The 23,103-nt window shown below is 41.6% G+C and overlaps 1 protein-coding gene across 1 annotated transcript in view; it reads right to left on the bottom strand.

The window, feature by feature from the left end:
- The window catches only part of LOC114557751 (neurocalcin-delta A), a 97,349-nt gene that overhangs the window by 66,060 nt on the left and 8,186 nt on the right, over nucleotides 1-23,103 (bottom strand). The gene's annotated exons all lie outside the window — the stretch shown is intronic.

Below are 23,103 nucleotides of genomic sequence, written 5' to 3'. Positions count from 1 at the left end.
GGGAAACAGAGCTACTGTACTTTTTAACTGAGAAATAGCTTAATTACTGGAATTAAGCATGGCCGTTAAGCCCTCTATATTTAGATCAGGAGTAGGAGAGAGAATTGGAAAAATCCCAAAGCTCAAATCTAAATTTAGGCCAAAACAAAACACCTCTAACTTTACAATAAGTACAGGCCAGCTGAGTTCCATTTGCATGCTAAAACATACCTTTGCTGTTAGGTCTGTTGTATAGCAAATAGACAAAAGACTAAAGCCCTAATAGATCAAACGTGTGTGCTATACAGTACATGCATTGGCGACAGACAGCGTTGAAAGAAAGCAAAAAGACAGTTAGAAATTGCACTTTAAAATGTAACTATCTTTCTCCTTTTATTGGTGCCTTTTTTGTTCATTTCAATGTTCAATTTTAATGAATTAAAATTTTTTGGAAATGATTCCCTTCCTTTTTTAATTCAACAAGCAATTTGTTGTATTTTAGCAGTATGCTGAAAGCAGCAGAAAGGCGGCACTGAGTACATTTTAATATATGTCTATTTTTTGCAAGTAATATCAATATCGCATTATACACAGTATTGCATATTTTCCTCATATTTGGCAGCCTTAGTTAGAATAGATAACACAAATTAACATTCAAATGCAAAAACTGCACTACACAAAATCAGACTGTGTGTGTACTGTATATGAGTTAGGGGAAAAGAAGGGATGATTAAAAATGGAAAAGATTTGTATAGTTAATAATTTATAATTAAAAGGACTTGTGTTTGCCCAGTGAGAGGACATTAATAATGGAAGCCTGTTTTAAAAAGGCACCAAAAACAAAAGGAAAGCTATGGCTAATGACATGAATATAACATGCAATATAGAGTGAATGGAGGCTTTTCAGTTCATTATTGAGTAGGCTTGGGCCCCTGTAAACATTTTAAAACGGTTTGATATTAAGCCAAACACTGGACCGGACCGGTATACTGAATTTTACCAGTAGGTGTCGCACTTGATTTAGCAGCCGCTCTAAGCGAGCCCATAAGGAGAGTGTCGTGACTCCAGTCCACTTGGTGGCGGTAATGCATCTCTAAACCATGACTTTTTTTCTGCACTGTGTACACTTTGCCTCGTCTTTTTTAGCTCACCTCTTTTGTCGGCTTCTTTGCCATATCGGTGGCACAGTTTTAGTTTCCTTTGAGACTAATGGTCTCGTCAACCCCAAAAACACGTGAACTTTCTAGTAGTAAACAAACACAAAGTGCACCATTCCCCACATCCCGACCGCTACTGAAACGTGATCTCCCTCATGGCACCACTTGGGTCGGCAGTAAATCGCACATAGCCTGTCAGATACTAGCGGCTCTGTTAGTTTGTTTACAACATAATATGATAATCACGTTGTCATATTGCTACTGCTATACTGCTATAAACACCAATGCACAAGTATAAACGTCTGGCCCCTTATGTAGGCTACGGCAAAAGCTCTGCATGGAGCCTCCGCACAACCATAAATCAAGCATTACAATGTGTAGACACCACATCCTGGTTTCGAGATTTTCACACACCATTTGTGAAACTAAACACATACTACTGACCTAGAAGTTTGCCTGTCTGAAGAATGTATATGGAATGCCATTTCTGGCTCAATAACAAAAAGGAGAGGAAAAATACAACTAAAAATAGAACTACTTTTCCAAAAAAAAAAATCATGAAGGAGCCCAGCTTTTGTTTTCTGGCAAGAAATCATATTCAATGCAATTACATCACCTCAGAGCCATTTAAGCAATAGCCAAGCAAATAGTATTATTAGGAGGTTATTTTTATAATCAGACAACAGCCTCAGCCATTCCAAAATGGTTTAGAATAACTAACATTCAACTAAATAACATGTCCTTGCTCTTAGCACATTAGAAATGATCTTTAAACCAGCATGATAATGTGGATTCTTCATTTCTTCCATTTTGTTTTTGTGTGAAGATGATGTCATTTTTCAGTTTCTAAAAAGGTCTAAGGAAGTGGTCAGCTCCCCTGGTGAGGCACATGGTTTCAGTCTTAGGGAGAGGAGGGACAGGCATAACGGAAATAAATGAAGTGAGAGACAGAGAAGCCGAGGGTCTGGAGAGCTCAGGTTGTCTTTGAACAAAATGTGACAACAGGGAGACCACAGCCTTTTCTGTGATGCCATGGCAACAGGTTCCATGGTGGGTAAGAAAAAGCAGCTAGAATCAGGTGTAAAAACTAGAACAATATTCAACTCAGAGAAAGCGATTAAGGATAAAAAAATTTAAAAAAAACTGTGTGTGCATTCATGCAAAACATCAAACACCAGCAGCAGTGTCAAAATGAGCAGGAAGACTGTAATTCAAGGGATTAACATTAACATTTCATTTGCAGCAAGCTCCTGCACTCTATTTCTGTTATCTTCATGAGGATGAAACACCCTTATATATGACCAAACATCATGGATACCAACAGATGAACAATGATATTATCTAATTCAATGTTTCAGCAATGAGCTACCACATTATATTTAAGTGTCATAAAGTTATTTTCCCGATCCCATTAATTTTACTTGCATGATTTATTTTTTATGTAGGTATTTGTTTGAGCATTGTTGGAGGAAACATGAGATTTTCATCGCCAACGACTGCTTCTCTGTAATTGTTGACTTGAACATTTTTGTGTATGTATGTATGGAAAACCACTTCTGCCATGCCACCATCACAGGCTCTGATCATGGCAGCTCACATTTTGGTGCGGCACATGGATGCTAACCATATGGAAATAAGGCATATGAGTGGTGTACTTTATGTAAATTGAGAAATTTTCATCACAAAACGAAAATGATCATTTCCCACTCCTGCGGCTACCAGGAGCTCTGACTCTGCAGGTCACTGTTTTGGACAGATATTTCACACTATTGTGTGAAAGAGCCCAACCCACATATCCCTGTAAAACTCTCCATAGTGATCTGTTGTCTGAAATGTGAGCAATGAAATGTGGTCAGCTTTGGCAACAGGCACAGGAGATTTTTCATGTCTCTATTTTTTAACACCGTCTCTCTCCGACCTAGTGGTTCTAAGGACTTTGATTATCCTTTAAGTAATCTACCTGCTCAAACAGGTGCACCACACTAGCTAGTCCTAGATCCCAAGCAGTGGGCGGTACATTCAATTACCCTGTACTGAATTTTGCAACAACAAAAAAAGATGGTATGAGTCTTGTTTGTCACAGAGTAATAACTAGCATGATGGAATTTCACCAGGCCAATGTAATATCTCAGGAATGGATATATACTGAAATGGTAAAAGGTATTAAAAACAACCAAGCAAAGCACAGAAAGAAAAACAGAGAAAGACGTAACACTGTATTGCTAATCTCTTCGGACACCAGCCCAGGCAGTGTGGGTGTCTGGACCAGACACGCTTGCTTGCTCATTCGCTCATCTGCTCAAAAAAAACTGGGCTGCAGCTGCAATGTGTTGTCTTCCTACCATATTTGCTGTGGTATACTCCCACATGTAACCCCTCCTCTTATTCACTCTCTCTCACGCTCCCCTTCTTGCAGCAGACCGGCTGTCACGGTTTCCATTCCACTCATTATCATTCCTCTCTCATGTAACTGTTGTTTCAAGAAGCTTTCATCCTACCTCTCCTCAACAGCACGCTGGGTGGCAAACTGGAACATTACATAAAAGACAATGTGGGCCCAATTCATGCGTGTGTTTTTGTGCAGATACTTTTTGTACGTTTGTATTCATAGGTCAATTATAGCCATACATGTGGTCTAAAGTGTCTTTTTGTAACTTTCAGTTTGTGTTGATTCTAGCGGCCACTTTGGACTAAAGCGGTAGTGTTTTTACCACACCTGCGGTCCTATTGTGCTGTGTTGCCCACTGTATTATATTTGTGTTAGCGTTACCGGGAGGTCATAGTTGCGATTAATGTTTTGCTCAGACAGAAAAATCATTCATTTACAATAAGAGAATAAGTTACAGATGCATCGTTGCATTTCCAGTGTTGCATACGGTAACTTAGTCTACTCTGGATGTCTCGGGAGCTAAACCGGGTATCCCTGTCACTGTGTCACGAGCCAAATCATTAAGAGATTGTTGTAGCAACCAACATAATAATAACTTAATTATTATAGCGCATTTCATAAAAACCAAAGGATGCTTACACAACTACTAGCCTGGGAAAACCCTGACAAACTTCCGGGAAATTTGAGATTTGCTCTGCAAGTCTGTCTGGCCAAGAGCCCATTCAAGCCCATTTCCAATTTTTCCACATCGAGGCACCAATCACAACCGTTGAGGCGGGCTTTACACGATGACGATAGCGCAACATGCTGAGATGTTTCCGTCGCTCTGCATACGTCATCTCCTTCATCTATCCAATTGCGTCCAGAGGCACGCAGCGTCCGTTGGTGACGCCCCTTTGGAAATGGGCTGTGAATGAAGCTTCCCTAGACCCACTCTCAACTACAACTGAGAAGAGTCATGTGTCAACCAGGCTACACAAGTACCGTCTATTCTAGCCTCATACAGGTTCTCCCTCCCTCCTCTGTCTTTTTTTTTTGTTAACAATGAAATAGAAATCATATGGAAAGAGGAGGAAAATATTGAGTCAGAAAGTTTAGAGATCACAACACTTACACAAGCTCTGTTTGATTTTATGAGGTAAATAGTTATATATTTAGCAGCATATATATATATATATATATATATATATATTTATTTTTTTTTTAAGATGTCTCCGCTCTCTGCTGACACTCTACCTCTCTCATCCAAGTGAGGGAGCGTTCCCGCAGCATGTAGCAAATGTCGGAGCTGACATTAGCATTGATGTAAAAATGCAAATAAATCAGTGAATGCACAGGTAATTAAGTGATATCTCGTAGTTACAGTGTTGAAATTAAATCCGTCCTTTTAGTCTAAGACCGATACAACACTGAGGAAAAAAATGCGGTGGATTTTGTGACCAAAAACGACACTGCCGAGGTCTTTCAATACAGCTCTGCCGACAGGAACTTCATGCAAGCCGGGTTGAGACAGTTAACAAAGTGAGATGAAGAGAAGAGAGCTAACGTTAGGCTAACTTCTTATGGCTACGCAGCATTTTCCTCGCTAATCAGGGTTTCCCGCAGCACTTTGCAGTTAAGGTGGGCGCCTTAACAACATGCAGCCTTAACTAAGTCGTCAAAAAATAAATAAATAAATATATATATCCGCTGTGTTACTCTGTCCTGTTTGATTTGCTGTAATGTACAAGTCGCATCAACACAGTCACAGGAAAACAAGGTAACGGCTAGGGCTGCAAAAACGAATCGATAAAATTTGATTACTAAAAAAGTTGGCAACAATTTAATTATCGATTCGTTGTGTCGCGCAACTATTACGGCACCTAGTCGCGGAGATAAAAAAAAATTTTAATTGAGCGCAGAGAGGAGCAGCGCGGAGCAGCACAGAGCGAAAGAAAAGAAAAAAGAGCAGAGCGGGGGTAGAGGAAATACGGAGAGAGACCGGAGAGACCCGTAACGTTGTTCTGAAACACTCGGCGGAGGCAGAGAAATCAGTACGACCTAAGTCAGCGTGGGAGCATTTCACACTAAATCAATCAAAAACTTGTTAATTGCAAGATAAGCAAAAGCGACACGGCATGGGCGCACCACGGTGATGAGTCAGCACCTAAAACGTAAACCTGTTGAGTCCTTGATGAGGAGGAAGGGAGTTCAACAGCAGGGTAAAGTCACTACACTATCCTCCTTCTGTTCCGGTCTGAAGGGAGGAACGTACCGTCCCTCCAGTAGCTCTTCTGGTGCTGCTGTTTACTCGTTATCCAGCTGACTAGCATGACAAGCTAGCGTTAGCTTGTTAATAACAGTAATAAAGCAGGGGTGGTATAGTTTGCAAGACTAAAGACACGTTTTATTCACTCGCCTTTTTTGGCCCATTAATTTTTCAATCTGTTGTCATGTATATATTATGTGCTTTGTCCCATATCAGTTATTGTTGACAAATATATTCGTGTGTGGTGTATAAATGAACTTAACTTGCACTTACTACAATGATGGTAATAATTTAATGAATAAGTGTGTGTGTGTGTGTTTGTGTGTGTGTGTGTGTGTGTATGTGTGTGTGTGTCTGTCTGTCTGTATCTGCTATTTGGGTTACTTACCTTTACACAACTATTAACTAAAACAACAAGTATGTATGTATTGAGTTGATGTAAATTAATGTTTTTTTTTTTTTTTTTATCCGATTCATCGATTAATCAAAAAAAATAATCGACAGATTAATCGATTATTAAAATAATTGTTAGTTGCAGCCCTAGTGACGGCGAGTTGTCAAGATACCACCAATCACAACAAAAAAAGCATTTGCTGGCGGTGAGTGTAACTGTTGTTTATTAAAAATGTTTAGGTAGAAATCGCCAGCGTGCGAGTCAGAGTTTGTCAACAAATGTGCAGGCAGCTGGGGCATGCCCGGGCAGAGACGGGTGGCATATGGCAGGCAGAGAGCATTTCTCTGTCCTGTTCTCACATCAGTGAGGCTTTCTTCTCTTGTTTCAACGAAGTGAATACATGACAAAGTGACGGAACTATCCATCACCTCTCGCGCGTGGATTCTCAACGTCCCGGCTGCTGTTGCCCTGTTGACTGTTTTTTATAAATCACTACACGCGGTTCACAACGCACAGTAAGTTAGTGTAGTTAAACACTACACACAGTGAAATTACGTATCCTGTTTTTATTTCACGCATACTATCTGCTTTGAGTGAGTGAAACTGTGTTGTCTCAGAGCGGTTTGTTTTGGAGAAGAGTTGTCAGGCGAAGTGGAAGAGAAGGTGTCACGGAGGATGAGAGCCATGTGAGTAACACTGTTATAGCACGTTTTTTAAATAATAAAAAGTGTTTCATAAGTAGGCTAATTGTCTATCTATAGATATATATATATACTACCCCCCCTCCCAGTCAGATGGCAACCCCAACCCTACCACTTTAACTAACAAATTTTCTGCGGGAAACCCTGCTAATGTAAGGTCTTTAGCAAACAAAATGGACTTTGGCTGTGGATCACCACTCGTAGATGTATTATGGGCTGCAACATCATGATTTTCATGGAAACATTGCAACAACCGCGCTGTGCAACAGCATATGCGGACGATGAGTGCGAAACCATGAAAGCGAGAGTGTAGTAATCACTCACGGACCATCCCCCTCTCATACACACTACTGGCCAACTCTGGCAGACTTGCTCTCTCCTCCTTTTTCAACATAAAATAAAAGTCACCAAATTTGCAGGTCGCACATGTGTGAGTAGTTATACTTAAAAATACTTGCACCATCTCAAAAAATGGAGCCCTGCAACTCATTTGGCAATGGCTTGAATGTAACAAACCAATCCCACACTATAGCTTTAGGTACAAATTACATGGAGAGAAGTTATGGGATGGAAGTTAGGATCATTAAACACTACTTTTGAAACTATTTTCTATTGTCTGTACAATAGGATTGTGTGATTAGTGCAACTAATTATGCTTTCACACTTGCTAGAATTAATTGCTCATCATAGATTTATCAAATGTCTTCAGCAAATGTTCACTGACGACTTTACTGACACCCAAGAGTTAAGGGGTTAAAATCACAGGCATTTCAGGGCTCTAAAAATCCCTCCAAAGTCAATTGTAAACCCAGGTCTTCACCCTTATGAGAGGCATTCCAGCCACCACAGCATTCTCACACCGTGAGAAAGCCCTGTACTAATTCAGGACATGCCCACGGACTCCTGACCAGCTAAGGTGTGAAGTCAAAGCCTGTCAGTGAGGCTTAGCAACTCCTCTCACATCTCCCAACACAACCTGCAGCTATTAATGCCACCCCTGCTGACAATCTGTCTGGCCTTGGCAGTGGAGTGTCACTGTGGAACTGGTGAGGTAATGTAGTGTGTTTTAACGGTGTTATATGTCAATACAATTTTTAGCACTTCAGATTAAAAATGCATACTTGTAAGTAGGGATGGGTACCGAAACCCGGTATTAAACAGGCCCCGGGGCTAAACTATTAAAAGACCATAGTATTGACAAGCTCCGACGTTAACGGCACTTTTATCTTTACTTTTGAACGTTTTGGGGTCATTTAATATCACGCTGCAGCCTCCCCTGCTCTGTGTCAGGGCTGAGCTCCTCCACATAGCCTACGCAGACGCTCTTGGGCGTCAGATTTAGAGAAAATAGTACCCCTAAAGAGCCTTGCCGGACTATTGAAATTTGTATTTGCGTACCCCTGACTTACAGGTATCAAGTACCGATATCCAGCCCTATTGCTGAACTTTGTTGTAATAGGTAGGTAGCAAGACTGTCAGCGGAGACTTTGTCGCCAGCAACTGCTCTTTCGAACAACCAACAAGAGACTGCTAAAGGGTGGCAATGTCTGGGGGTGTTTCCGATTTATAATCCTTGCTCGTCCCCGACTCTGGCTGCTTAAAGTAGAGATGGCGAATTTATTGCTGTTGAATAAATATAAGGGACTGAGCTGTCTGCCTGCCTGTCTGTCTGTAGACACTACTGTAGTAGTGCATGTCTTTGTTTTTGTATTTGTCATCACGCCAACATATGTGTGCATTCTGTTTCTCCTAAACTGTGTATTAGTCTATCTCAGTCTATGTATGGCATGGGGACCAAGTAGGCCTCAGAGTGAAAGTTAGCAGCTGCTGTAGAAGATTACACACATCCAATGTTAGCAACAGCAACAAGTTAAAACAACTACTGTTGCTGTTTACTTTATTCTGCCAATGATCATTTGTTATGGAGAAAAAAAAGCAAAGGGAATTTTATAGAAGCAGATTGTTTCATGTCTAGTAACTAGGAACAAAGTCTCCTAGCTATCTGGACAGGGAGCTGAGGCTGATCTCATTCAATTATGCCCTCAGTGTGGACATGGACAACAGTAAACATGAATAATTAAAGTCTTTCAGTCAATCGTGGCTAAATATTAATCTTTTAAATGGGAAACTCGCACTGTGTGTTTGAAGCCACATACGGAGCAAGCAGAATGACAAAGAGAGATCACAGTGAAATGCCACAGCTTCTGCCCATTAACTCAGTTCATAAATGGATTCACCACAGTATGTTGCCTACTGGGGCAGAAGTTCCACACCGACTGAGCACCTGGGTGATGTTGACAGAGGTGTCTACCAAAGAAACTCCAGTAGGTCCAGAATGGGGTCATTTACTTTGCCTCTGACCATACAGCGTCTCTTTGGAATACCCGTTTCACAAAAGGGGTCTTCAAGCACTGCTAACACGCAGCATCCCATTTCACAAATTGCAGGTACATTTGAGAGTCCCACAGTCTTCTCAAGTGCTTATGCATGGGTTGCAAATATGGTGTTTCTTTCAATTAAACATTAAACATGTCAAAATGAATGTAAGATAGAATTATCTCATGTTAAAATGTACAGCTGGGCGCCTGGGTAACTCACCTGGTAGAGCATGCGCCCATATACAGAGGCTCAGTCCTAAACGCAGCGGCCACAGGATTGTTTCTGACCTGCAACCCTTTGCTGCATGTCATTCTCCCTCTCTCTCCCCTTTCATGTCTAAGCTGTACTGTCACAAATAAAGGCCTAAAATGCCAAAAAATATATATTTAAAAAGAAAAAGTTACAGCTTGCATGCCGCAAATTTGGTGAAACCGGCCAAGATGTGACCTCTATGTTAGCTTTTTAGATCCACATTCTATAGCGGATTTTCACAAAGATGAATAAAAGAAAAAGTTTTCATTTGCTTTTTCCAAGACTTCATTAAAGCTGCAGTGGGTAGAATCCAAAAATGCCAACATTTTAAGTAGCGCGAGAACTCTTTCTGCAGCTCTCACTCTCCCCCCTTTGTAACACAGAAAACAGGAACGCTCGCTCTCTGGTCTCCCATGACCAGGGCCACGTTCAGCCCAGACAAAACGTAGCAACATGTTTTTTTAAAATGAAACAGGGGTGCATTGAACACCCTGTTGTGTAGGCAAGCACTTGGTCTTTTTAAGAGCTTACAGACTCGTCTCTGCTGATTGGATATCACCTGTGACAACGCCAATAAACGAGAGAAAACATATCTCAAAAGCAGTTGCACACCGTTTCACACCATTCCAAGGAAACACGTCGTTCATCAGGGGCAGCTGTGGCTCAGTGGTAGAGCGGTTTCCTGCCAATCGGAAGGTTGGTGGTTCGATCCTTGACCCTGCAGTCCCATGTCGAAGTGGGGCATAAAAGTCCTTGGGCAAGACACTGAACCCCGAGTTGCCCCCGATGCTGCGCATCGGAGTGTAAATGTGTGTGAATGAGTATCTGATGAGCAGGTGGCACCTTGTACATGTGTGTGAATGGTGAATGGTTCTTGTACTATGTAAAAGCGTAGTGTAGTCGTTGAGACTAGAAAAGTGCTATATAAGAACAGTCCATTTACATTCAACCACTACTGATTTTTTATTCTAAATTTGAAGTAATGTTTAATTGGGTTAAATGAATTGGTTTAAATGTAATCCTTAATTATGTGTGGTCTCCCTTGTTTAAGCCATAACTTTGAGCTGGTTCATGACAGCAATCACAGTCCATGGCTCTTCTGTCAACAGCCCAGGTCTCTTTCTCCCTCTACTCTTGCGGCGTGCAGCAGGCAGTCAGCCGGCACAGCCACTAAGCTTTATGCAAAGGATACGTAATGACAACACCATTATGCAAATAAGTGTATGGCGTCATCTAGCGACTTTTGGAGCTAGTGTTAGCTTCTTTAATTGAAAAAGAGTTGGTAAAACTGCCTGTGTTTCTGAAGCCTGAATAGAGATCCAAGAGGAGGTGTAATCTAGTTTGCTCTCAGACAACTTGAATTACAATATGCTGAAAGATTATTATGGAATCTGCTTATTTACATAAGTCTTGTTTGTTTTCATGTGATGAAGTATGTCCAACATTCACTCTCCTTTTAGCTCTGTTTTGCTTTCCACAAACTTCTGAAAAAACATACTGTATCGGACTCTTTATCTGCTAAATGCTCCATTATGTGGAAAATCTTTTGTTGGTTTATAACCATTAGCGATCCCTTTAACATACACATACTTGTATATATACTTCTGAGCAGTTGTTAAAAATAAAATTATTATAGCAACTTTAAGGTAATACTAATGCTGTGTGACAAAATCTCAAATAGGTTTTATTGGAGCTTTAAACTGCATTTTCTTCATCAGTGAATGGAGCTGGCCCATTTGATGAAGACAGTGTTATGTGGTTGAAAGCTTTGGAAAGCTTTTATGTGGACCTTGATTTGAGATATTTTGTTTGTTCAAAGTAAAGAAATAACTTCCATGCTCAAACAGTATGGTTATATTGAGTGAAACATGTACCGTCCAGGTGTTTTACACCATAAACCAAATAGAAAAAAAATTACATTTTAGCATTCCAATTCCCATGGGATCCAGCATGTTTTGTGGCATTTTTAGAAAACTTGGCATCTTGACTAAATTTTAAAATACAGTACTGTGGGTCTGAACAATGCTTGAAAATGTGTTTGTCATGATGAAAGACACAATGAAGCATTTTTTTTAGGTTTAATTCAAACCTTGACTGATTCATATAGACTGGCTTTTACGTCCCAGTGAAATGGAAATTAGAGTGTCTTTAGGTTCTGTACTGGGACGTATTTTCTAGTGAAACTGAATATTTGAGTGGTTTGTGGCATTTGATTGGATCGCTTAAAAGTGGGCAGGCTAGAGTTTAGCGCAGTTCTGAGGACTGTTGGCTCCACACACACTTCCCTCACCCGTTGTTGCTGTTAGATCAGGAGGAGGACAAAAGGGAAACCTCGCTGATTTTCAAACTGCTCTGTCACTGCAGCGCAAGCAGTACATGCAGATTAACTGGGCCTCCCACCATTCTACCTGCTCACCCGCCCGAAGGTCCGTTTATCTGCATGTACTTTGTAGCATGCCCATGATGGATTGGCACAGAGACAGTAAAATCGGCAAAGTTTCACTTGATTGAATAAGACCTCAGGCACATTGTTAGCAGCCACGACAGCGTGTGGCTGGTATAATCGGTCTGTCTGTCTGTCTGTCTGCCATACATACATTTTTTACAGGTGACCCAGACCAGCTGCCTCCAGCCACCCCCCCATGAAACTTTCTGTATGGATCATATTATAGTATTACGTGTATTTTATCTGCGGAACTGTTAACATTTGGCAAAAAAAAAAAAAATTATTTGACAAAGCACATCATGGCTACATGTCCTGTGTAAATTCAATGAGCAATTTGTTGTATTTTAGCAGAATACTAAGCAGCAGAAAGGCAGAACTGAGTACATTTTAATGTTTATTTATCGCAAGTTATATCATTATTGGGATATTCAACAACGTTAGGGCACGTTGCATATTTTCCTCATATCGTGCAGCCCTTATAACTACCCTGAAATTGTGTCAGATGCAGCATAGAGTCGCAATATTTTTATCTGTATCATCTTTTAGTCTAATTTCTTTAATATGTAAATAGTTATTCATTTCTTAAGTATCTGATAATGTTATGAAGTCATTGTTTTCACCTTTGTTTGACTAGTTTATTACTGAATCCAGCCATCACATGCTGCGCCTTTCACATCTTGCGCCACCTACCACCACAAGTAAATTCTCAACCAATGGGAAACACTGTGTCAACACTGTCACAACCACTTCTGCAGGACTGGCCTTCCTTTTTTGCGTGGCTGTGAACTGTGAGTGCCGACATGGCCTCTGCACACCTCTTGGAGGGCCTGGAGCATGCCCTCTTTAACCTTCCTAGGAACAGAACACAATCCCGGGAGAATGATGCAGGTGTCTGGTTGGGCCCCCCGAGCAACAGCGCATCAGGTGGCGCGCCTCTTTTTGTTAGCCCCTGCGGTGGTAGGAGGGGCCCCCTGGCGTCACACTGGGGGCAAAGGGTTTCTTAGCTCACGTACCTCTCAGTTCAAGCGGCTTGCTCTGACCCTGGGCGCTCGCCTGTGGTGGTTAGGGCTGCTGCTTGGGGATGCGATACGCCGTGTGGGCCATGGCTTGTGAAAATGTCTGCCTGGGTGCCGGCAATCTTTTGGTGAGACACAGTTGTAGTGCTTCACCTTCTCTTTTCCTCGCAACAATGCTGCATTGTAGCTACTGCTGGGTCAAACAAGCCTTTCAACTATCTAGCTCTCTCTTGAGTTACCATCAGGGCCATTGCGCCTCCAGAGGATTGGACATTGCATCTGTGGAAGCGCAGGCAGAGGTCTGGTACCATGCACAGTTCCTCCTGGGGTGGGCGATGTGGACATATTCTAATGTCTTCTAATTCAGCCTGGTAGGCCATCCGTGTCTTCAGAAACATAGCCACCGCCTTGTAGCCCTTTTCAATCAGCAATGACTGAAAACAATCTGCTTTGGAGTACAGAGTGAGGCCCACAGATGTCATTTTCAGTCCAACGCTGACCCTCCCTGGATGGGTTTTTTGGCAGAGAGGGGGTTGCTCCATGAGAGGATAGCCTCCTCCAGGCACTCAGGAAAAACCGGCAGCTGCCGTTTTGCTGGGTACTTGACCTTAGGCAGCCTTTTCCCCTTGTAGCAGGCTGGGATGCTAACGCGGCTTGGGCATGTTGCGGTCCTGGGCACGCTGAGCATACATAATGGGTGTCCGCATGTGCACGCCCTGGTTGGTAGCTTGCCCTTATCAATGTTGAGGTAAGGTTCCGACGTAATTTAGGCTCCGGTAAGCAGCAAATATAGCTGTAACGTGAGTAGCTACTGTTTGGAAACAGCCCAGCTACTAAACTCAGATGGCTTCGCAGTGTTTTAGGTAGCGTTCCTCAACCGAGTGTTAAGCTTGCTCTGTGAACCGTTATTCTAGCCTGTAAGCTACACGTGCTGTCCGAGAGTTAGCTTCTAGAAGCAAGATGAGGTTTTAGACTAAGGAGGATACGTTACGACAAGCACTTATAGCAGGAGGAAGACCCTCCTTCGGTGGTAGACGTCACGTCTGTCTGACAGGACTGGCGTGGTGTGATATAGCTTCTGGGGGACAGCGTGTCCCATAGTGAGATACTGAAACAAATGTTGAAATGCTCAAAATTGTATTTTCTTTTACATATATTTGGCATAGAACAAGAGATAGATGAACAATTAACATAGGGACATAGGATTAACAATGTGGAAATGCATTTTTTACTTCACTTTAAACAGCCAAATGCACTACAGAATCTACTGAAAGCCTGATTGCGTATGAGTGAAAAGAAATGTGGCTCCATTCAGGCTCTAAAGCCCATCACCACATTGTTAGACACCGGCAGTTGGTCTCTGTCTTTCTATTGGACCTTAAAGTGATGGTTCGGAGTAATTTCATCCTAGGCTGCTTTGCACTTTGACCTCGAGCCAAACACCACCCAATTAGCTTTTTCCCCTTGTTACAACGTAGGTCGAGTTAGCGTTTTCAGCTAGTTAGCTTAGTGCAGGCGCTAATGGATCCAGAGTTGTATCTCGTAAATAACCCCACTAATAATGCGGGGATTGATATCAAACGTCCACACTAGTACAAATATGTTATTTACTTATAAAACAAGGCATTAGAAAGTTTGTAACTACACCAGAAGTATATTTAAATAACACTTGCCTGATAGATTCTCCTTACGCCTGCTATTGCGCGAGATCACGCGAGATCACCCACAGAGCACAACATATATTGCCGGAAGAGACTACTGCTAAAGGAGAATCAAGAAGCGAGTGAACAGCAGAAGCAGCTACTGCAGCGTGAGGCAATAGGACAAGATGCCACACAGTTGTATATATCCTGGCTGCGGTTTAAAAGCTAAAAAGTTCCATCCAGAGTCGTTCTATGATCTGCCGTTTCGATACAAAGACCCGGAGCTTCTACAACAGTGGCTTGTCGTTCTCAAAATGGACATCACAACGCCACTCGAGACGCTAAAAAAGAAGCGCTACCGTGTCTGTAGCAGACATTTCTATGATGACAACTTTTATTATCCAAGTAAAGTCAAGGACCCCAAAAAGTCAACTAGAGCTCTTCTGAAAAGGAACGCTATTACACGAGTGGGACCACCGGCAGCGGCCATAGTAGAGGTAAGTTGACTAGTATTTGGCTGATAACGTGTTCATGTATAGGTACATTGGGGGAGGGGGCATAATGAAATACCGGGTGTTTTTGCAGTCACAAGTAACATTTAAAATGTCGAAAGTTTTTGCGTTACCATATTCAAAATGTCCTCACAACTGTAGATTTGTCTATTTTTGGAATCATTGGAAAAATCAAGCACGCTTATTTTGTTGTCCAGGGAAGTAGACCAATCCTGATCTATTGTGTAAGCTCTGATGGTTGGGGGGTGGGGGTGAATGTGTGTGTTGGACATAAAGAAATATTATGTTGGCATAGCACAATAACTGTGTCCTGTAATAGCACGTCAATTTTTTTAATAATTTTTTATTTCTAATACATTGCTGTGTTGAATGTCCTCCACATTTTAGGCTGGAGAGCAACAGTCTGGTCAGGTGGTAATTGACGTGTCAGACGTGATTGGACTACCTCAATCTACCCCTACAAAGAGCCATGACACCAGTGTGAGACAGTCCACATCCAAGAGCCTGTCCTTTGGCCTACCATTAACCCTGACGAGTCCAGAACTAGCTGTGGTTAGACCACGTACCCAGCGTTCTCTGTCTGGCACATACATGGCCCGCCCTCCAACATGGAATCTTTCTGAGGTAATACTGGCTATAAAAGTAATACAGTAACTAATACACTACACAAGATTTGCATTACAGGTGTTGTCACTCTAATTGATCACTAAATTTACTGTATGCTGAATTTGTTTTTCATTGCAAGGAATTGGGGGCTACATCAGCATCATGCCTTCTCCCTCATGCTGGTACTGTAATCATTTCACAAGTGAGTGCATCATGTGCTTCTCTCCTGCCTAAATATAAACTTTGTTTACACTGTTAAAAGTCTGAAGTGGAACCTTATTCTTTCGTCATAACTCAACAATCTTTATCCCTGTCATTTCGTAGGAAGAAGAGGATTCTCTTCAAGAAATGAGTACAAGTTTTGGAGAATGGCAATTAGACGACCCAAAGGATGACCCTAAAGACGACAGCTACAAGCCACCAACTCCCCATCAGACTCCGGCTCGGCCTCTACATCCAGCCATGGCTCAATAAATGGATGGTCAGAGAGAAAGTGGATAGTGGATGAATCGAGCATAATGCAAATGTTTCAAACTTGCTGCCTTTGTGGAATGCCCGTGGCAGAGAGGAAATCAACCAAACACGGTAGCCAATTAAAAATCCACTGGACCTGCCTGCAAGGGCACAATGGTTTATGGCAATCATGCCCAGACCAGAGGAAGATGGGCAGAAATAATTTACTCACCTCTGCCGCCATATTATTCACCGGAGCCACTTATACCGATATAAGAGACTGGGCATTTCTTCTAAACCTCCAAATCCCTGGCAAAACGCAGTTCTACTCTGTACAGTCGAAGTATCTCATCCCAGTCATAAACCATGCATACAAAAATCAGCAGGACCACGTTATTGAACGCCTGAAACAACTCGCTGACACAGAAGAAAAAATTGCCTTGGCTGGAGATGCGCGGTGCGACAGCCCTGGTAAGCATTTAGACTAATGTGTGTAAACTTTAGAAAAACATTTATATTTCTTTCATCTGTATTAATGTTAATACTTTTTTGTTATAGGTTTCAGTGCAAAGTATTCGACTTACTCCTTCATGGATGATGCCACAAAGGAGATCGTCCACTTTGAATTAGTTCAGGTAAACCAACCTGCATAAATAATTTACTAAATTAAATGATCAACAAAAAGTTGTGGGTATTTGATTGCTTCACAGCATTTGTGGTGGGTCAACTCTGAAAATGTTATTCCATAGGTTACGGAGGCTTCCAGCTCAGTAGCCATGGAGGCGATGGGATTCAAAAGAGGCCTCGATCATCTCCTGACCATGGATGTGGATGTCGGTGTCATCACTACTGATAGAGCACCATCTATATGCAAAATAATGAGGGAGACCTACAACAACATTCACCATGAGTTTGATGCATGGCATGTCAACAAGAGTGTAATGCCTACCAGAAGAACTAACAATATCACACCATGTTTTCTCACTTGTGTGCATTTGGTAAAATTCTGATTGTAATAAATGCATCTTGTTTTTTCATTTAGGTGTCAAGAAGAAGCTAGTCAATGCAGCAAACAAGAAGGAAAACAAAGACCTACTGACCTGGCTGAAGTCTATAAGTAATCACTTATACTGGTCTTGTAGCTCCAGTCACGGAGATGGTGAGGTAAGAACAACTCTATTATCATTTGGCAGTGGTGCTACAGGACCAAATATTGCACAAAAACAAATCAGGTAAATCTTCAGTTATTATCTCCTATATCCCCTCCAGGAGTGTGTGCGTCGGTGGAAATCCCTGCTCCAACACATTGTTGGCATACACAGATGGGAGGAAGCCGGCATACAACACACGTGCCATCATGCCCCTCTGACAGCCAATGAACAACAGAGGAAAAGGTGGATGACCGTGGATTCCCCAGCATACCGGACTTTAAAAAGTATAGTCCTAGAAAAAAAACATACTGCGAGACTTGCGGCAGATGGCACTGTTCAAACACACAGGTATGTCTACAAAATATTTTTTCCCCCCTAAACTCAATTTTTTGTTTTATGACAAAAGTTATTTTGCAACAGAAGCATTGCTGCACTTTCCCTCTAAGACATTTAGGTATACAATGTAAAGAGGCTCCTGTAACTATCATTTAAAAGTATGTTATCACGTTTATGGCTAATATTTGTATGGGGTTGCATTGCACCTACACAGGGTCCCTGGAAGTTTTCCATTCATCAATGCTGAAGTATACGCAGAAAAGGCTTCACTTTTCATATGACGCAATGCTGGCCAGAACCCAACTTGCGGTTATGGACCACAACGCCAATGTTGGCAAGGAGCAGGCCAAAACAAAGCAAGGTAAAGACATACATCTTCTAATAAAATCTCTGCTATTCTAAAATGATCTGAATAAGACCTGAAAGTGAAGTTGAGTGATTTTTGGAACGTCAGCTACAGAACAAAAAAAATACATACATCTCTTGTGCTTTGTGCAAATGGTTGACCATATGTACACCTACACTGTGTTATTACCTAATTTGTTATTACATTTTGTTTTATAGGACAACCGCAATTTGCATTTGCCTACTCAAAGGCCAGTCATCAGTTAATTGCTAGGCCAGTGTATGAGAGAGGTGTGCAACTATTCCGCCATGAGCTCATGGACCACACTCTCAAGATCAGGGATGAGAGTAATCTTGAAGATTGGCCCCGTCCTCCGCCTTGCCGGAAAAGGCTTCTAAAGAACATTGCCCCTGTGCCTAGGCCTGACAAGTCAGAGTTGTTGAAACAATCCACATCTCGGTTCAAGTCCCAGTGAAATTTTCTTGTTTGTTGTGGACGACAGTTGCTCAAAACATTGTTTTGATTTATTATTCCTGTGTTTGTATGTAGTTCTGTATATAATTCTGTCAATAAACGAGTCTTTATACATCTTACCAACTACTTTTATTTATAACTTCACAATTGTCATTATCCTTCTACTATGGTACAAATTTACATAACATTATTTGCAAAATCAGAGAATTCTCAATAATTCCTCTGCTTCTTGAAAACCTCTGTAATCGCCGGTTGGGGAGGAGTACTTGGTCCTAATTGTGGTCACCACACGACTGGGCAGGACTCTCCTCTCCTTGCGCCCCAGACGCTCACCTTGTAATCCCCACTCCAAGACGATCCGATATGCCACCAATCTACACTGTCTAGGGGTGGAAATAAGAAAGCAAGAGCAATCAAGGGACAGTCATATTCTGTAATTTTGGCGATTCACAAAAATTGATTAGAGCACTGACGAAAATAAGTATTTGTGTAATTACTTTGCAGGTCTTCTCTTCCAGTTGATTTTGGGTACATTAAAAAATGTCCGTACAAAAGCGGGGTTTATTAGTGCAGGATAGTCATCCATTGCTGTGAGACAGCATGCCTCGGAGTTTTCGAGGCATTGGCGAAACAAGTCCGACTCCCGACAACACAAACACTCTTCCTCTGTAGCAATGGGCTGACATTGTACACAGCTACACCACCAGTCGCCTGCACATCTGTTAGGTGTGTCTGGGACCTCCGCGATCTCCGCCGCCTCTTCTGCAGCTCTCCGATTCTCCTCCATTACTTGTAGCTCCTCGTCTGTATATTCAGGCTCAAATAGGTACGGTCGACCTTCGAAATTGAGCCACTCATTGTCGCGTTCGAATGCTCACCTCTGACTCTGCCATTTTCTTGATCTTTTCTGCTGTTCTCTAGCTTCCTGCTTGGTAGTCTCTTCCGGCAATATATGTTGTGCTCTGTGCGTGATCTTGCACAATAGCAGCCGTGAGGAGAATCTCTCAGGCAAGTGTTATTTAAATATACTTCTGGTGTAGTTACAAACTTTCTAATGCCTCGTTTTATAAGTAAATAACATATTTGTACTAGTGTGGACGTTTGGTATCAATCTGCGCATTATTAGTGGGGTTATTTACGAGATACAACTCTGGATCCATTAGCGCCTGTACTAAGCTAACTAGCTGAAAACGCCAACTCGACCTATGTTGTAACAAGTGGGAAAAAGCTAATGGGGCGGTGTTTGGCTCGAGGTCAAAGTACAAAGCAGCCTAGGATGAAATTACTCCGAACCATCACTTTAATTGAGGGAGGTCCTGCCTGCCTGCCTGCCAGACAGGCAGACAGATAGACAGAGTTTAGCTATAACTACCAGAGTTTAGCTATAACAACCAGGCAGACAGAGTTTAGCTATAACTACCAGCTGGTGTGTACAGCTGACATTTGAATAAGAGGCTGCAGAGGGATGTGGTTTAACTAGGCATAACAGACAAACAGACTGGTGATCAGGGAGAAGGTTGAGAGCTTTTAAGACAAGAACCTCCCGCTTTCTCAACAGCACATACTGCAGAGCCATTAAATCTCTAAACAGCTCTCCATCTCTGTACCAGCACCTCATGAAAAAAGGTTCCCCTAAGGTGCCTGTATAAATTGTACATCTCTTCACACCGGTTTTCTAATATTACTTTTTATGCCACCCATACTAGCGGTATTTTATCTATTTATTGCAAAGTTGTGGATTTGCGCTATGCATTCCTATGCAACGTGTCACTTTAAACTTGACATCTGTTATTTTAGCCTCCTGGACTTTCATCCAGGTATGTAGTGATTGGTGTCCCCTTTTGTATCTGCCTGTGTTAAGTGTGATCCCATGTGGGATACCATATGTGTATATATTAGCTCTATTTTTTTTTGTTTCATTGTGTTGATGTCCTGTCATGAGCACACTGAAGCAAATTCCTAGCAACTTGCACAGAGTTGTATGGCAATAAAGTATTGATTCTTGAATCTTAATTAACACTTGCACTTAGTGACTGGCTTGAATTTGTCCCTGTGGTCCCCTTTAATAAAATAATTAGGTAAAGACTATATCCATATATATATTATATACAAATACATTTGTTTAAGAGAGCAACATTGCTTTATCACACTGAAAAACATTGAAGAAACAGGTGAAAAAAGTCTAAACTACAATAATGCACATACATAGAATAAGCCACCAGTGCCTGTGTGTGCCGCAGACTGCAGAGATTTTACTAGTGTATCATCACATTTAATGTTAATTATTATGATCCAACACATCAGACACGCTGGCAGTGCGTAGCTGTGATGACTCACAGGTCACAGAATGGCATCTGGCCCAGTCCCAGGGCCAGATGTCATCAGTCAGTCATCTATGGACTGCAGGCTCACTCTGACACACATGAGACATGATGGGTACATTTCACTTTAGGTAATCCCTCTATACACTATGTTGCATAACATGAAACAAGATACATTAACTATGATTAAATTATACCATATTTCATGATAACAACCCTAAAGGGAAAATTCAACACATTTTATACTGATGTCCAATCAGTGTTGATTGTAAATATAGTAAATTAAAGCAATAAAATTCTCAGTGTGCGCCTCAGAGTATACGGCCAAAGAAATGCAGCGTGGAGAGGGAGAGGGCCACCGTGGAGCCTCCAGAACCAAGTCAAGTATGGCTGTAGCCTGGAGACCTCCCGTCTCGTGCCCTCCCAGCTGGTGCTGTCCCAGAGATTCTACTTTTCAAAATAAAATCTTGGGTCTGGTCCGCTTGAATGTTTTGACAATGATTACATGATGAATTATCAATCTTTTAATTGAAATTCATCTGAAAAGATTAGAGACTAGAGGTGTTGGCAACAACAGTGCTTTCCTTAAGAAGAAGTTGGCCCAAAAAGCTACAAACGGCCCTGCTAGCTGGTGTTTCTAAAAGTTGTAGGACCTGCTGGACAAGATGTACTTGTCACAGGGAGATGTGCATGTTGCCAAGGAATAAATGCAATGAAGAGATCTCTTTGCAGCCTTATGTCCCATAGGGGATGAAGAGTGAGTACGTAACGTGTGGTAAGTGGTAACCTCAGTGACATGTTTGAACTGTTGCAGAGTTTTGACTATATAAATACTGTATAAACGTAACATTATCACCAGTGCACTCACCGTAAATGCAAACGTTGGCTGCTGCTGACTTGTTATGTGTTAACTGTAACGTTACCGTTAAAAAAACATTTTTACGTTACCGTTAACATTAAACAGGCTAACGTTAGCTAACTGGTAATGTTAACAAGCTAACAAACACTTAACAACGTTAAAAGGTCCAATATGTAATATATTTGCTGTAATAAATCCAAAAAAGACCCAAATGAGTCATCAGATATTAAAGGAAACAAGCTAAGTGCGGTGCGGTTTAGCTATTTGAGGCTAATGCTAATGCTAAACTAGCATCTTGAACAGAAGCAGCTGCACGGTTAACTTCAGAGAGCAGGACTCTAATTAAACATACTTCCAACTAAATCAACACAAAAGGGAGTGTATTAGTGACAGTCTCCTGCTCCATTATAAATGCATTTTAGCAGTGGCAGTAAATGCCCAGATGAAGTTGGAGCGACAGTAATGTTTGTCCCCTGGACATCCGTCCAGTTGAGCTAACGTTAGCTAAAGTGAAAAACACATCAGTCCATGTCGATTAGGTCTGTAGACCTCCGCAATTTTTAAATGAAGTCAGAATATGGTGTTATTTAGTTTATCATTCAAGTAACTTGCTTTTTACTTGTTCCTTTAACTCCTAATATAGCCCAGTCTCATGTCAGTGGTTAAAACGGTTTTCTAATGAAAAACATGTAATGTATTTCATAAATTAAGACGTCCAACTATTGATTACAGAAATTGCTTAAAATTTGCATCCCTAGTGCTAGGCCTTCTCCTAAAGGCAGTTGGCAGGACATCATGTTGCCTTGTTCAAGATGTCACCACCGTGTCCGTGGGAAGCATGAGGCTGACAGTTCATGATCCTGTTTGATCTCAGCCACTAAGCCACTCGTGTTGAGCTGAGCAGAGACACGGGAAAATAATCCCAGTGCTCTGAACGCTGAGGGTGGGTGGGATGCTGTGATATTTGTCTGCACACGAGTGCTTCAAGGATATTTCATGCCTAGACATGTATATTACAGAGAGTTATTTTTCTTCTTCACAGGACATCATGGAAATAGTAGAAGTAGTAGTAGTAGTTTCAGCATTTGTTCTCAAGTTTGTTTTATATGGAGCACCCCGGTGGATTTGTGATCGAAAGGCACATACCATGTGACTGTGACGTCCTGGGTTCAGATCTGGCCTGTGTTTCATGTTGTCCTCCTCAAGTTCTCTCAACCTCTCCAGTCTCAATATTTAAAAGTAACTGCCAATAAGCAGACATACTTGTACTTGCTACATAAAAAAAATAAAAAATCTGCCCATAATTTGATTCATCGACATTCTTACTATGAACAAGGGGCTCAGCTATCGGTGGTATAGCTGTGTCCTTAGTTTCAACAAGGAATGCCAACAATTCTAATTATCCATCCAGGAAAAACTGAAGGACAAATGTAGAAACATG

The sequence above is a fragment of the Perca flavescens genome, chromosome 6 (assembly GCF_004354835.1).
Source record: "Perca flavescens isolate YP-PL-M2 chromosome 6, PFLA_1.0, whole genome shotgun sequence".
NCBI lineage: Eukaryota > Metazoa > Chordata > Actinopteri > Perciformes > Percidae > Perca > Perca flavescens.
Note: the sequence above shows the minus strand (reverse complement) of the source record. Positions and strands in the feature narration are given on the sequence as shown.